Source organism: Lissotriton vulgaris, chromosome 8 (genome assembly GCF_964263255.1).
Source record: "Lissotriton vulgaris chromosome 8, aLisVul1.2, whole genome shotgun sequence".
In the NCBI taxonomy this organism is placed as follows: domain Eukaryota; kingdom Metazoa; phylum Chordata; class Amphibia; order Caudata; family Salamandridae; genus Lissotriton; species Lissotriton vulgaris.
In genome coordinates, this window is record NC_141696.1 from 38883752 (window position 1) to 38898518 (window position 14767).

The 14767-nt window shown below is 46.6% G+C and overlaps 1 protein-coding gene across 1 annotated transcript in view; it reads right to left on the minus strand.

The window, feature by feature from the left end:
* Window positions 1-14767, minus strand: part of LOC147693339 (transient receptor potential cation channel subfamily M member 2-like) — a 1947553-nt gene that overhangs the window by 637341 nt on the left and 1295445 nt on the right. The window lies entirely within an intron of this gene.

The window sequence follows — 14767 nt, forward strand, 5'->3', positions numbered from 1 at the left end:
ACAGAAAACAGATGAATAATACAAGAAAACGAAGGTACCACATAAAGGCTTGATTGGTAAAGCCTGAGGCATGATGTGGAGACTGCCAAATGTTTCCCATAGTGCATCTAATTCCAAAAGTGAAGTTACGGAACTGGTTATGCGGCTAACCGGGGTCACGAGGACTTGTTTAGAAGATGAACCAGGATTGAAGACCGATTTTGAATGATTCAGAAGTCCCAATGATGGACAGCCATCCATGGAATGAGTGACTGCAAAACGGCTGGGGGCATTGCCGGACTACCACTTACCTGTGCAGACCACCACGCTCTCTTGCTTCGCTCCCCCCACCGCCGCACTTGCCACCGCGGCTGCCGAGAGGGGGGAGCGTTCACCAAACATTGCCTACAATTCCCAGCGTCCCCTGATTGGACTCAGGGACGCCGCCTGCAGCGTCAGTTTTCCGCACCCGGAGGCGCATATGGACGAGCTGCTTCTGCTGGTGAGCGGGGCTGCAAAACGGCTGGGGGCATTGCCGGACTACCACTTACCTGTGCAGACCACCACACTCTCTTGCTTCGCTCTCCCCCGCCGCCGCACTTGCCACCGCGGCCGCCGAGAGGGGGGAGCGTTCACCAAACATTGCCTACATTTCCCAGCGTCCCCTGCTTGGACTCGGGGACGCCGCCTGCAGCGTCAGTTTCCCGCGCCCGGAGGCGCGTAAGGACGAACCGCACCTCCCGCATCGCGGGACGCGCCCGGGCGATGCCGGGCTGAGCCTGGGCAGAGGGCGGGCTGTCTGTGGCCGACCGGGGACGACCAGGGACGGGACGGGCCACCCCCTTGGACTTGCCCTAAGGTATTTCAGTGCTATTTACATTTTTACAAAAAAACTACCTGCCGGAGGACCTGGGCATTGTACTATATTGAATTAAGCGAACTAAATAACATGAGGTCCTAATATCGAAACGTCAGCGGAAATTGATACAGCCGTCTACGATAATTATAACTCCACTGGATTTAGTTCTCTGGGGGGAAGGGGGAATAGCGCTAACCACGGTTTGTAAATTATGGCTACCAAACCTAAAACCTGCTCTACTAAGGGCAAATCTGGAAGCCCCCTGAAATCAAAAAACTCAGGAATAGAGACAAGTGACATAGTAGCTCATAATGCCACTACGACAGTAATCGATTTAATGTTAAGGAAGGTGGCCGGGGACCTAGAGCGCGCGGAGAGGCGTATATCCATGACCTTAACAACTTTGCCCCTGACCCCCACACAAACTGGGGATCTGAACCCTAGTGACACATTTGACAAAGGCAGCCGGGATAACTCATTCGATGCTGTCCCCTGTGCCCAAATTGTAATAGAGGATGAAGAACTCACAAATAGAGGGGGAAATAGTACACCTAGGAAGAGAAGTAAAAAGCGTGGTAATAAGAATATACAAACAAAGACCTGGAAAAAGCTTACTAAGGGCAATAAGCCAAAAGACACAGAGGACGAGGTCTCGATAATAGAACCTAAATTTCGTACGATAAGGACTATGCCACTAGAGTCCTTTTATCCCAGGAAACCTGTCACATATCCGCCAAACTTCCAACAGGCTAGAAGGGGCAGATTCACAGATGGACACTGGGCAAGGTCCAATGAGTATGGTGCCCAGCCCTTACCATACCAGGGTGGATCACAGTGGACAAACAGATTTAGCCCCTTACAGTCCCTGGATGAGAATGAATGACTACTGGAAGAAGGGGTAGAAAGTGAGGAGAGCGACGGAAGGGGGCTAACGGTTGAGAGTGAGCCAGAAGCTCAAGGGAGTGAACAAAGTAAGGAACCCGTAGAATACCTACTCAGCCAAGTTAAAGAAAAAGAGAGGGGCAGGCTAGAGAGGAGAGCTAAATTTAGGCTAAGCGAGCGGGGTACAAAAGAAGGGGAGGAGCGAGGAGAAAAGTTGAATATTATGTCGTGGAACATAGTGGGCCTAGCCGGAAAATTTGAAAATACAGATTGGAGGAATCAACTTCAGGGTTTTCACATATTAGCCTTTCAGGAGACATGGGCAGTTAACCCCTCACCCTACCAAATAGAGGGCTATAAGTGCTTCTTTGTGCCCGCACAAGAAAGCAGAGCGGGAAGAGCGAGAGGTGGGTTAGCACTTTATGTCGACCTAACCCTAGAAGGTAGATGGTCAGTACCAGCCTGGATGTCACATACCCTCCAAGCAGTAACGTTCCAAGGCAGAGGGTTGAGGTTACAGCTGTTTAACGTTTATAACTCAGGGCCAATAAATGGGAAGAATGCCGTCCTACGCGAGATAGATGAAAGACTCACATAAGAGCTCACATAAGAACTCACTACCACTTGACGTAAAAAACAGCCCAACTCTGGAGATTTTCAGAAAGAGAATCAAGACCTGGCTTTTCACAGCATAAATTTTTACTAACTCCAGACCTGCATCGGAAACTGGACAATTCATAGCGCCAAGACACCTCCGGGCATTCGTGCGCTTTAGAAATAGACAAATCAAATCAAATCAAATCAAATCAAATTAAGAGGTGGAACAGAGGAAAGGGGGGGACCAATTGTACTATTAATATGTGACCTCAACTGCCACCTCTGTCCAAACCTGTCCCTCTTATCAACAGACTGGGACACCTGCCCGTTTAAAAATGGGCCGCACTTTGAACCTATCCACGAGGGTACAGCAATAACTAAACTGATAGAAACCCACTCATTAGCACATACCATTGACTTGACAGCCCCTGAGGTAGAGGGCACGATTTTTTCTTAAACAATTTAGCCTCAAGGTTATCCAAAATCGGGGTCTCAAAACTACCATGAGGTGGCCAACTAAGAACACCATCCTTCTTAGTATAGCGAATCCAATATTCATTAAAGGCAATCGGACCTAACCCATGTCTGCTGTAAAGCTCATAAGTGGGAGTTCCAACCGGAGGTATCGGACACGAGTCCTCCAGTCGGGAATCCGTACCACAACGTTTAAAACAACTGAACAAAGTACTGCAACCAGGCATCTTGCACACTAGCCGAGTTTCACAAACTTCAAGGGCCACGGGATTTTACCAAGTCCCTGCAAAGAGCAAAAACCCTCGGTTTTTGGCGGCTGCAGTCGTCAAATATTACAACAAAGAACCAAGTACTAAGAACCACAAATGCAATGGAACCATGCAACAACAAAGCAACCACAACCTACTATCATTCCGCATGTTTGATGCTTTTCGATTATGGCGTAAAGAAGCTAAACAAAAAAGAAATTAGATCACTCAAACGTAATCAGAGAGATGGAGTTGCTACAGTGGTAAGAAAAGCGGAGCAATTTCAGCGAGATAAGGAGGAAAAGGAAAAGGAAGTTTTCGATAGGCCTCAGCGCATGTCTATAGATAAATGTTATCCCGCTTTGCCAACGAAGTCGGATTAGAAAGAGGAAACAGTTGAGGATCCTTTACTGTCCTATCTTCTGAAGTCACCACCTCCGTACGCACAGGGTACCGCAGCTTCTGTGGTTCCTCCTGTACCTGTTCCTCAACCTGTTCCTCCGACTGTTTCTGCTCCTTTGCCTACTTCTGTTCCTACTGCTCCTCCGCTTGTACTTCCTCATACTCCTGCTCCCGCTGCTGCTCCTGTTTTACTTACTCCTGCTGTTTCTTCTGTGCCCGATTCTTCTCTTGTTAATACCCTATGTTATACTTCTCCATCTATCCGACGTCGTACCCCTTTAGTTGCTGCTAACTTTGTTAATTCTCTTGGATCTATTCCTGAGTCCGCTGGTTCGGACGGTCCACAAAGACGTAGTCAGCTTCCCGTTAATAGGGAACGTGCTGCGCTGTATAATATGGCGATGGCATGGATGCTACACCCCTTTAGGAATCCTCCACGTTCGGTAGTGGATACGTTTGGTCAATTCAATATACCGACACAAAGATGTGTTTTTGAAGAAATGTGCAAGACCTTGCGAGACCAAATATCGGCTGATGCATCTGACGATGTATTAACTGCTTTGACTAATCTACAGCTCCAGTTTTCGAGCGGAATGATAGTAGGTTCTAATGTTCGACGTGCTGTTGAGCAATTATTAGCTCTTCGCCCCTCCATGATGCCTCAAGCATTGTTTGTTGAAGACATTGAGAGACCGTTAGATGCGCCTGGTCAGTATCCCATGCGCGAAGTTCCACCAGTGTGGATGCCAGGTGATGCTACTGCTGTTCCTATTGTTCTGCCACATTTCCAGAGAGTATGGATACATCTCCCATGGAAACGATCAGAGGTTTTGCAGGTGAAGCAATCTTTGCCTGACCCTCGCAAAAATCCTGCAGGGTATTATAAGGAATTATCGCAGCTCGTAGATGCTACGATAATGAATCTTGCTGATATCGATATGCTGTTTGGCAATGTCGTACCACAACCGGTATGAGCCAAGATTCGTCAGGAAGATCATGCAAACGAATTAGGTGGTGATTGGGCTGCTCTTACTGCGGCAGATACACTACAAATTGGTGGGGCTAAGCCTGAACAGCTTATTACTGCTCTCCCTCAGAGAATCATTACCCTAATGAAAACGCTTATGCCAGCTATGAGGGTGAACTGGGATAAGTTGTCCGCTTGCAAACAGAAGAAGGACGAGAGTGTCTCTGATTTCTTTACGAGATTTGAGGAGGCATTCATCGATCACAGTGGTCAGGATATGGGTACCGAGGGTGGTCAGCGGTTGTTCGTGGACAAATTTGTCTCTAATTTGTTGCCTGACTTGAGCAACAAATTGAGAAATTCTGAGAGCGCGTGGGCTGTCTCTACTTCTGCTCAAATATTGGCCACGGCGCAATATTATGAAAATAGGGAGAAGGAAGAAACTGATCGCGCCGATAAAAAAACGAAAGAACTCAAAACTAAAGTGTTGTTGCAGCAGGCGTATCCTCCGCGTTCGAATCAGAATGATTCGCAACAACGTAATCGATCGCAGTCTCAGTCTAATAGATCACAATCTCGAAATGACTCCTCTTCGCAGAGATCTTCGTTAGGGTACAATCAGTGTGCCTATTGTAGACATGAGGGTCATTTGAAATTTGATTGCCCAGTTCTAAATGAGCGTAATAGTGGTAATTCGTCCAGAGGAGGTCGTGGTGGTTCTCAGCAGACACCACGTGGTAGAGGTCGTGGTGTTCAACATGATCGTTCCACTAATACATCTGACTCAAATAATTGTTTTGATCAACGTGGATCATCGCAAGGAAGATCTGCGCAGTACAATGTAGATGATTATTACGTCGATCAGGGAACTGACGACAGTAATTACTAGGACAGCCATAGACAAGGAGAGGGAGTAGTATCAGTTCCGGTTGATCAGAGAGGGCCTTACGTCGCAGTTGCCACTTCGGGCGTCGTTGAGCCTTTTCTGTTGGACACTGGTGCAGCGAAAAGTTCCAGCATGCATTCGAAACTCCCTGGCGCACCTTTGTCTGGCTTAACAAATGTTTTCGTTGGATTCTCTGGCGCCCCCGTTAGCAATCCAGTTTCACGCCCTTTGCCTCTCACCATTGGGCCTCGTGAGTTGGAAGCTCTGTTGATTTTGACTACTGGCTGTGGTGAAAATCTCTTGGGCCTGGATTTGCTAAAACGTCTGTATGCGACTTTGTATTGTTCTCCTGCGGGAGTAAAGCTTACTTTGGGTGAGAGAGTTGTCTCTCCAATGTACTTGTCTCTCGATAAGCTTCCACCGGAATTGAGTTCGCTTCCTGCATCTTTGTGGGCAACAGGTCCCAATGACGTGGGCCTGCTTGACATCTCCCCTTATGTTGTTCACTTGAAATCTAATGTGCGACTGCCACGTATTCCCCAGTATCGAATCTCCCTCGACGGTGAACGAGCATTGTTAGCGATCATCTATGATCTGATCGAGAAAGATGTCATTGAGGAGACTCGGGGAAACGTGTGCAACAGCCCTGTACTGCCTATTTTGAAACGTACCGATCCTTCGAAACCGCCTGTTTATCGTTTTGTTATCGATTTACGGGAGGTGAATAAAATTGTGATTCCTCAGTTCCCTGTGGTGCCTGACATTACGGCTCTACTGACTCTGATTCCAGCTTCTGCATCTTGGTTTTCAGTGATCGATCTAAAGAATGCGTTCTTCAGTATACCGATTGCTGAAGAGAGTAGAGACCCTTTCGGTTTCTCTCTTGGAGGCCGTAGCTTCCGGTTTAAACGTGCTCCTCAGGGCTACTGTGAGAGTCCATCGATATACAGTCAAGCCTTGAAGGGCCAACTTGATGCATTTGTGTTGCCGGCTGGTGCAGCCTTGATCCAATATGTCGACGACCTATTGGTGGCTGCAGACACTCAGGACATTTGCAAGATTTCTACAGTGTCGTTGTTGCAACATCTCTGTGACTTACACCACAAGGTGTCACCTTCCAAGCTTCAATATTGTTGTCAAGAAGTAACCTATCTAGGTCACTTATTGTCAAAGGAGGGAAGAAGGTTGACCCCAGAGAGAATTGCAGCAATTGCGCGAATGACTGTGCCAACGACTCAGAGAGATGTGCGTGCCTTTCTAGGTATCACGTCATACTGCAGGCAGTGGATTCCAAATTTTTCATTGCTAGCGAAACCATTGGTAGCTCTTACGTGCAAGGATGTTCCAACTCCTTTACCATGGACGGAAGAATGTCAGAAAAGTTTTTCTGAATTGCGTGACGCACTGTGTTTCGGCTCCTGTGTTAGGTACCCCTGACTACAGCAAGCCGTTTACATTATACGTTCACGAGAGGGAAGGTTGTGCGTTGAGTGTTTTGACGCAGCCTTTTGGTGGTAAGCAACGTCCATGTGCATATTTTTCCTCGACCTTGGACCCGGTAGCTAGAGCATTACCGAGTTGTTTGAGAGCAACAGCGGCAGCTGCGGTGTCCATCCGACAATCTGCAGGGTTGGTCATGGATAATATGCTTACGGTGATGGTTCCGCACGCAGTAGACACTATCTTGAATCGTACTAAAACCCAACACTTGACGAGTGCGAGGTTGTCTGGGCACGAATTGACGCTGTTGGCAAGTCATATTCAAATCAAACGTTGTAATGTCCTCAATCCGGCGACGTTATTGCCAATTAGCATGGAATCAGATGAAATAGCACCTCATGACTGCTATTTGCGGACTGAGGAGGAAACGAAAGGTCGTGTGGACCTTAAAAACACTCCTTTGGAAGATCCCGATGGGACTTTGTATGTGGATGGTTCATGTTTTAAATTGCCAAATGGTGATGTGACGACTGCGTATGCTGTGGTAACTTTGAACACTGTTGTGGAAACTGCAAGATTGAATCAGAATTCTGCCCAAGCTGCAGAACTGATCGCTTTAACTAGAGCGTGTGTGTTGTCGAAAGGAAAACGTGTGAATGTGTTTACCGACAGCCAATATGCTTTTTGCGTCGCTCATAGCTTTGGACGATTGTGGAGAGAGAGAGGTTTTATGACATCGCATGGCACTAAGATTCAACATGGACAACTTGTGAATGATCTTTTGGATGCACTTACATTGCCTAAGCAGGTAGCGATTGTTAAATGTAGTGCGCATCGTAAGGTGATGGATGATGTTGGTCGAGGTAATGCATTTGCGGATGAGACTGCTAAGGAGACTGCCCGGAACCTTAGCACTAGAATGTATGTGACGAGTACGGTGAGGTGGCCTACAGAGACTGGTATGTGTGAGGATACTATCAAGAGTGTGAGAGCGATACAGAATGAGGCCACTGAGACTGAAAGGACGAAGTGGAAAGAGAGTACGGGAAAGTTAGACGTGAATGGTTGTTGGATTGATTTGTCGGAGCATAAGAGATGGATGTTGCCAGATGCGTATGTGCTAGCTGTTGTGACGATGGCACACGGGCTAGCGCATATTAGTGCGAAAGGTATCTGTAAGTTGTTGTCTCCTGTGTGGAAGAATGACGGTATTACTAAGTGTGCTGAGAGATTGGTGAAGAATTGCATGACATGTATGTTGCATAATCCTGGAAAGGGAACCCCTACACCTCCTGGCCATTTTGCTCCCCCTTCATGTCCCTTTGAGGTCATTCAGCTAGACTTCATCCATATGGAGCGATGCAATAACTTTAAATACGTTTTAGTAGTGGTTTGCGCATTCTCCCGATGGATTGAAGCCTACCCTCTCAAAGACAATACTGCTCTGTCCACTGCGAAAATTCTACTGAAGGAATACTTTCCTCGGTATGGAATGCCACGGATTGTATGGTCTGATAACGGAAGTGAGTTTGTGGGAAGTGTGATGAAGAATGTGTGTAAGGGCCTTGGAATTACTCAAAAATTCCACAGCGCCAATCATCCCCAGTCAGCAGGTTTAGTCGAAGGGTATAATGGCACCCCTAAACTAAAACTGGCAAAGATTCAGGCTACGACTGGTCTCTCGTGGCCTGATGCTTTGCCTCTAGCTCTGTTGTCAACAAGGGCGACTGTACACTCCCGAGTAGGGCTTAGCCCCTACGAAATAGTGTTCCGCCGTCCTGCGAATATTTGGGGGGTCCCTAGACCAAGTGTGTTTTCTGATCTTGAATACCCAATGTTGATCGATTATCTTCATGATCTGACTGCTAAACTGAGGTTAATTCACCAACAGGTCTTTGAAGCACTGCCGACGCAGACGGAGGGTCCAGGCCACCAGCTCCAGCCCGGAGACTGGGTGGTGACGAGGAATTTTGGAAGGAAGCACAACCTTGAACCTCGTTTTACCGGACCCTACCAGGTTCTTCTCGCCACGAGGACTGCTGTCCGTTTGGAAGGCCGAAAACACTGGGTGCATGCCACCCATACGAAAAAGGTCCCAATACCTTTACCAGCGGACTCGTGGGTGAGGAAGGGCATTGCCTCGTCTGAAGCTGAAGCATTGCAGACCTTTGTACCCTTTAGCGACGCTCAGCCTTTCGGAGAATCCTCAGTGCAGCAGAAAGACATTGTTGAACATTTGCCAACACAAGATTCAAGATCTGAACAATTGACTGATCATCAGAACTCTGTTCCCTCACCGGATCCATTGTTTGACGAACAGACACGTCCTGGGAAAAGCCGCTACTCTTTGCGATCTAACACCAAGGACAAATAAATTTTCGTTTCTGTCCCTCGACATCTACATTATCCCTTTTGCCACGATTAGTCTGAACACACGTATAACTGTGATTTCTTTGTAAATATTGAGTTTTTCCATATATATGTGTTTTTGCTTCCACAGCTGAGAGACTTTGTACATATTTGTGAATTAAAATACCTTGCATCCAGGTGAGCCGTAGGGCCGCGCGTGTACTTCCTTCTGGTTAGTAGGTCTAGACACTAGGTCCAAGACCGTCGGTTCCTGGGAACTCCTGGGGATTGACTACTGCTACACAGAACGAAGTGCGTCAAGAAACGTTGCGGACGGTTTTAGAGGATGTCGTTTTCAAAGCTGGTGGACTTGGAAAAAGCTCAGGCGCAAAGATTCAAACTGCAACAGATCACTCGTACAAAATGCTTTATGATTCAAGTGTTCCTTCTGTTTCTAATTGTTTCTTCGTTATTGGCGGGTGGGGTGTATTACATGATACAGGACTTCCTACCTTCTGCCATACCTACTCCTACTTCTGAACCTAAAACAACCTCCACTGCGTCCCCTCATTCCTTCCATATCCTACCTCAACACGAACAGGCTAGACGTGCAGAATTCAGAAATAATTCCTTTATTCAGCTCCTTCATCAGCATCAGTTGGTGGTTAACACTACTAATTGTTGGGTGTGCGGGTTAATGCCACATACCACGGATAAGGGAATTCCATATTTGGTCCTTCCTTATAGTTCCCAGGGTTCAGCTCGAGCATTGCAAATAATGTTTCGAAGTGCACTAGATTCCTACCCCAATCGAGAGCCACGTCCTTCGCACTTTGGTCCTGGTCCGTACCACAAGCCTTTGGCTATAGCGATTGCCGATTTAGATAGGGATATCTATGAGCCGTCGCTCATCCCAGAGGAAGAGGTGCGAGCCTACAGGGTCCTGAGTGAGGCTGAGTATAGTGCGCTCGTGGGTGAAAGACAGCTTAAAAGCTCGTCCCCAATATGGATCGTACCCCACCTTGGTAATTTTTGTCTAAAAGGTCGTGGCCGAAGCCCGAGAGCTCATCTTGGAGAGAGTGCTTGCTCCGAGACGTATGTCTTGCCGATGCTCTCCTCCCCTGTGTTTCTGACTGCCAAGGGTACGTACTTTGTCTGTCATGATCGTGCGTATTCATGGTTGCCCTCCGACTTTGCGGGCACATGTTATATTGCAAATTTGTTGCCTCCGACGTTCACTGTTGATGCAGACTATCACAAGACTAGAGTTGTGAGAGGCGTGATTAGCGAAGAGGACACTGCCGGTCAAGAGGCAGGAGACTTTTTCAAGGGTTTCTTTCCGTTTTGGGGGCCTATGGTCAATAGTAGGAACCTGAGACAGCTGACTCGTGTAGTGGAATCGACAGCTAATATCACTGCCAGTGCCCTTGGTAATATCACTGCAGAACTTCAGGCGGACAGGCTTATGACGCTACAAAACCGTATGGTTTTAGACGTTGTTTTAGCAGATCGAGGTGGAGTCTGTAAGGTGATCCATTCGAGCTGCTGTATTTTCATTCCAGATAACGCTCCGACTGTCTATCAAGCCATCTCAAAGTTGCATAAGATCTCTGAGTCCATACACGTGGACGTGGGGGATTGGACGCTACTTGAGTGGTTTTGGGGCCTAATGTCGACTTGGGGTTGGAAAATTCTGATGATCATCGGAGTTGTTGTAGCATTTCTGTTCTCGTGTTGCCTTTGTGTGCAGTGTGGTCCTGCCTTATGTGGCCTCTGTGCTACAACGTGTATGAGACAGTCACCTGTTACCAAAGGAGCTCAGATGGACAGAGCCATGTTGCAGCAACATCTAGATGGTCTGATGAATATCGAATATGATTCCGACTAGTGCTTGCCTACATGAGGGCAAAAGGAGCGCCTGAGGTTCCGTAACGATTGTAAGTGGTGTTTTCGACTCGCACGAATATGGTCGAGTCTGGTATCTATGAACCGCAAATGACGAGTTTAGTGGGTGTACGCAGTTTCGCTGTGGTAACCTAAACCGTTCGTCTGTTTCGTGGGTTTTTCTATCTGTACCCACGGGTTCCATCTTAGATATGGCATCCATTTTGTTTCTTGCCCTCAAGTAGCCAGCGAACGGACGCTGTCCGCTTCGCGACCCTGGGATTCCCAAGACTTCTGCGGAAGACAAGTTTCCTTTGAAAGTGTCTTTATGATGAGGGGGATGATACTGTAAGGCAGATGGCCCCGCTCGAGGCACATCTTGCCGTGCCGGTCTATTGTCTTAGCCGTGCATCTCATTTGGCACGTCCCTTTGATGCCTGCAGCTCGTGTTTCCCGATACCACCCCTTTTACACCCTTTCCGATCTCCCCACTGTTTCTGCCTTCCTCTGCACCTGTCTCTGTTCCTTCTTCGATCTGTTTACTGCCGATTGGAATGTACTAAATGGTGGGAAGATGGGTTTTACAGTTGGGAACCACCAAATGTTTCCGTACTTATGTTCCGGACCTTGAATGCATCAAAGCAACCCCTCTTGGAGATAATGATGGGAACCAAGTTGTAAACCTTTGTGTACCATGTAAACCTATGAGCAAAATGTGTATAAAAGGAGCGACCTACAGTAGCAATTTGAAGCAGTCTCATCGAACATACACGTGGTGTACTTCCTGTGACTTCTGTGTTCCCTGCAGTAAATAAACCTCGAAATCTTTGACGCCGAAGGAAGTGTCCCGTGTCTCTGTCATTTGTACGCCGGAACAGGTTACCCACGAAGGTTTCAGGTGTTGTCCCCTGGCACTGCTGGGTCTTAGAAAAACCCAGTCCTTCACTGGACCCCCTAATAGAAGGACCAGAGTTAGTCGCAACATTTGGATCCTTGACAAAACTGGCTGACAAATTATTAGAAGCAAGAGGCCCAAGTAAGGGTACTAAGCAACCAAGATGGTGCGATAAAAGTTGTTCCAAAGCATTAAGGAACTTAAAAGTATGCCTTAAAGCTAACCCAAGGGACAAGGTAGAAGTGGCTAACTGTAGACAAGTCTACAAATCCAAGGTAAAGGAGAGGAAGACCACCCTACAAGCAGAAGTATGGGCTGATTTGAGAGAGGCGGAAGAAAACAGGGATTTTGCGGAATTTTTGAGGATTGTAAATAGGCCCTGCTTTCAAGATAACACCGCCCCGGTGATTAGCACCAATATCCTCCCAGAGGAATGGGTTGCTCACTTTGAGGCTCATTACAATAACTCAAAGGTAGCAATCCAAGAAGGGGGCTGGGAGGGCACCTGGAGTTCTGAAATAGATTTTTTAGTAGAGTAGATAACAATGGCGATCCAAGGTTTGACCCCGAACAAAGCTCCAGGGCCAGATGGTACTCCACCAGACTTATATAGAAGTAACATAGACCTCTGGGCCCCAATCCTAACCAGGGTCCTAAACGCGGCTATTAGATCAGGTCTACCACGCTCCTGGTCCACTGCATTGATTGTACCCATTTTTAAGAAAGGGAGTAGGGATGATCCAAAATGCTATAGGCCAATTTTGCTTATTGATGTCTCTGCCAAAATACTAGGTTGAGTGATCCTGAATCGGCTTATGAAGTGGACAGAGGAGCACCGCACTATAGTTGATATACAGTACGGGTTTAGAGCCGGCAAATCAACCAGCGACCAGTGTCTGAATCTGTACTTGCTAATTGCCAAATACACAAAAGCCAGTAAGCGCACGGTTTACATGGGATTTATGGACTTGGCTGCGACCTTTGACAACGTGAACAGGAATAAACTGTGGGCCATGATGCACAAGATAGGCATAGATGTGGGGCTGATAAACATCTTAAAAGAGTTGCACTGGAACACCACTGCCAGGGTCCGCTTTAGCCCAGAGGGGGGGTGTACTGACCCATTTCCGTGCTCGGGAGGAGTAAGGCAAGGATGCATTCTCGCCCCTTTCCTCTTTTCACTTTATATCAACGCCTTGGAGAGCACCCTCATCTCCCTAGCTGTGGACTGCCCTAAAGAAGGATCTCGTTAAATCCCAGTACTTCTGTACGCGGATGACGCGGTCCTGCTTGCTCGAACACCAAGGAGTCTACAGCAACTGGTGGATGGATTTGTCAAGTTCATGGCCAACTTAGACCTGTCTGTAAATTTGAAGAAATCCTTTGTCATGGTGGCCAGCAAAAAACCTTCCAATAAGTTTGTGTTTAAAATAGGGACACACACCTTGGATACAGTAAACACTTTTCCCTATCTGGGCCTTTTGTTTGATGGTGAAATTCAATTCAGCCAACTGGTCGAGGAACACTAAGCTGGTCTCTTCGAACGGTGCAATACTAAGCTTTGCTCGTAGGCTGGGACGATGGTGCCCCGAACAAGTAATAACTCTATATGGTTCAATTAGTATGGCAAAGGCCGTGTACGGTGCGGAGGTGTGGGGATTCAGGGACTGTAAACAACTACAAGTAGAGGAAGATAAATTTCTCCGCAGAATCCTGAAAATCCCACACTCCACCTCTGCCGAAATTGCTCACACAGAACTTGGGATTCCATATATTTCAGACTATGTCAAGCTGAGGCCAATTATAGCATGGATCAGAATTTGGACCAACCCGGAGGCAGCATTGAGCAGGGAATTTGTCACAGACTGTTTGCAAAGGGATAAGGGGTTACAAATTCCCTGGTTAAAATATGTTAAATGCACTTTAGAGAATATAGACCAGCATCTCCTTTTTAGTGACCCTTCCTCAATTTCTACCAGTTGTAAATCAAGGGTCAAAAAGTTGCTTTTAGAAAAATTTGAAACTGTTCGACTTGGTCCTGGACCCTTAAAGAGATCAATAGCAGCTCATGGTCTAATTAGTAATGGGGCGGGCATGGAACCCTATCTGTTCTTGATGTACAACCAGCATGATAGGTTTTTAATGTGTCGTTTTAGGCTCAATCTGTTACCTAACATTTTAGCTTATCCCTCTGGTTTTACTGTAACGATTGAGCAGAAGGGTGCCTGCGGCTGCGACAATAGGTCTCCGCAGGACACCCTTCATTTTGTACTTTTATGTTCATTTTATCGAAATCCTAGGCGTAGATTTTTGGTTGACATCCTCAGGAAGCAGAAATTTCGCCGTGCAAGAGCTGCACTGCTTTTCTTACAGAGAGCTAGTGATATGCACACCTTATGCTCTATTATAAGCTTTTTAAAAGTAGCAGTAAGACTGAGAAATACAAGAAATTAACCAACCTTTGTACATAATTATTATCTCTCTCTATGAATTGTACCTTCTACTCCCTGTAGTTTTAATTTGTCAAAATTTAAGAAATGTAATTTAATGGAATTTTTATTGTGTAATGTATTTTTATGATGGCTTTTAATCGTCGAAATAAAGATTTACTGAACTGAACTGAGTGACTAAATTAAGAGTGGGCATACCACAGAATATTTGGGAAGTGTGGAAAGAACAAGACAGTTTACAAGCCTACCCAGTGTCAGGAACTCTATACACTCCGGGCCCGATTCACAGAATGAACTTAAGACTCAATCATAAACTTACTACTATTTTGGTATTCACAGAATGCACTTACTCATTTCGGTATTCAGAAAAGGCACTTACTCATTTCGGTATTCACAGAAGTTAGTAGTCCTAACTTTAGGACTCCTAAATGCCTTCTGTGAATACCGAAAGTCTT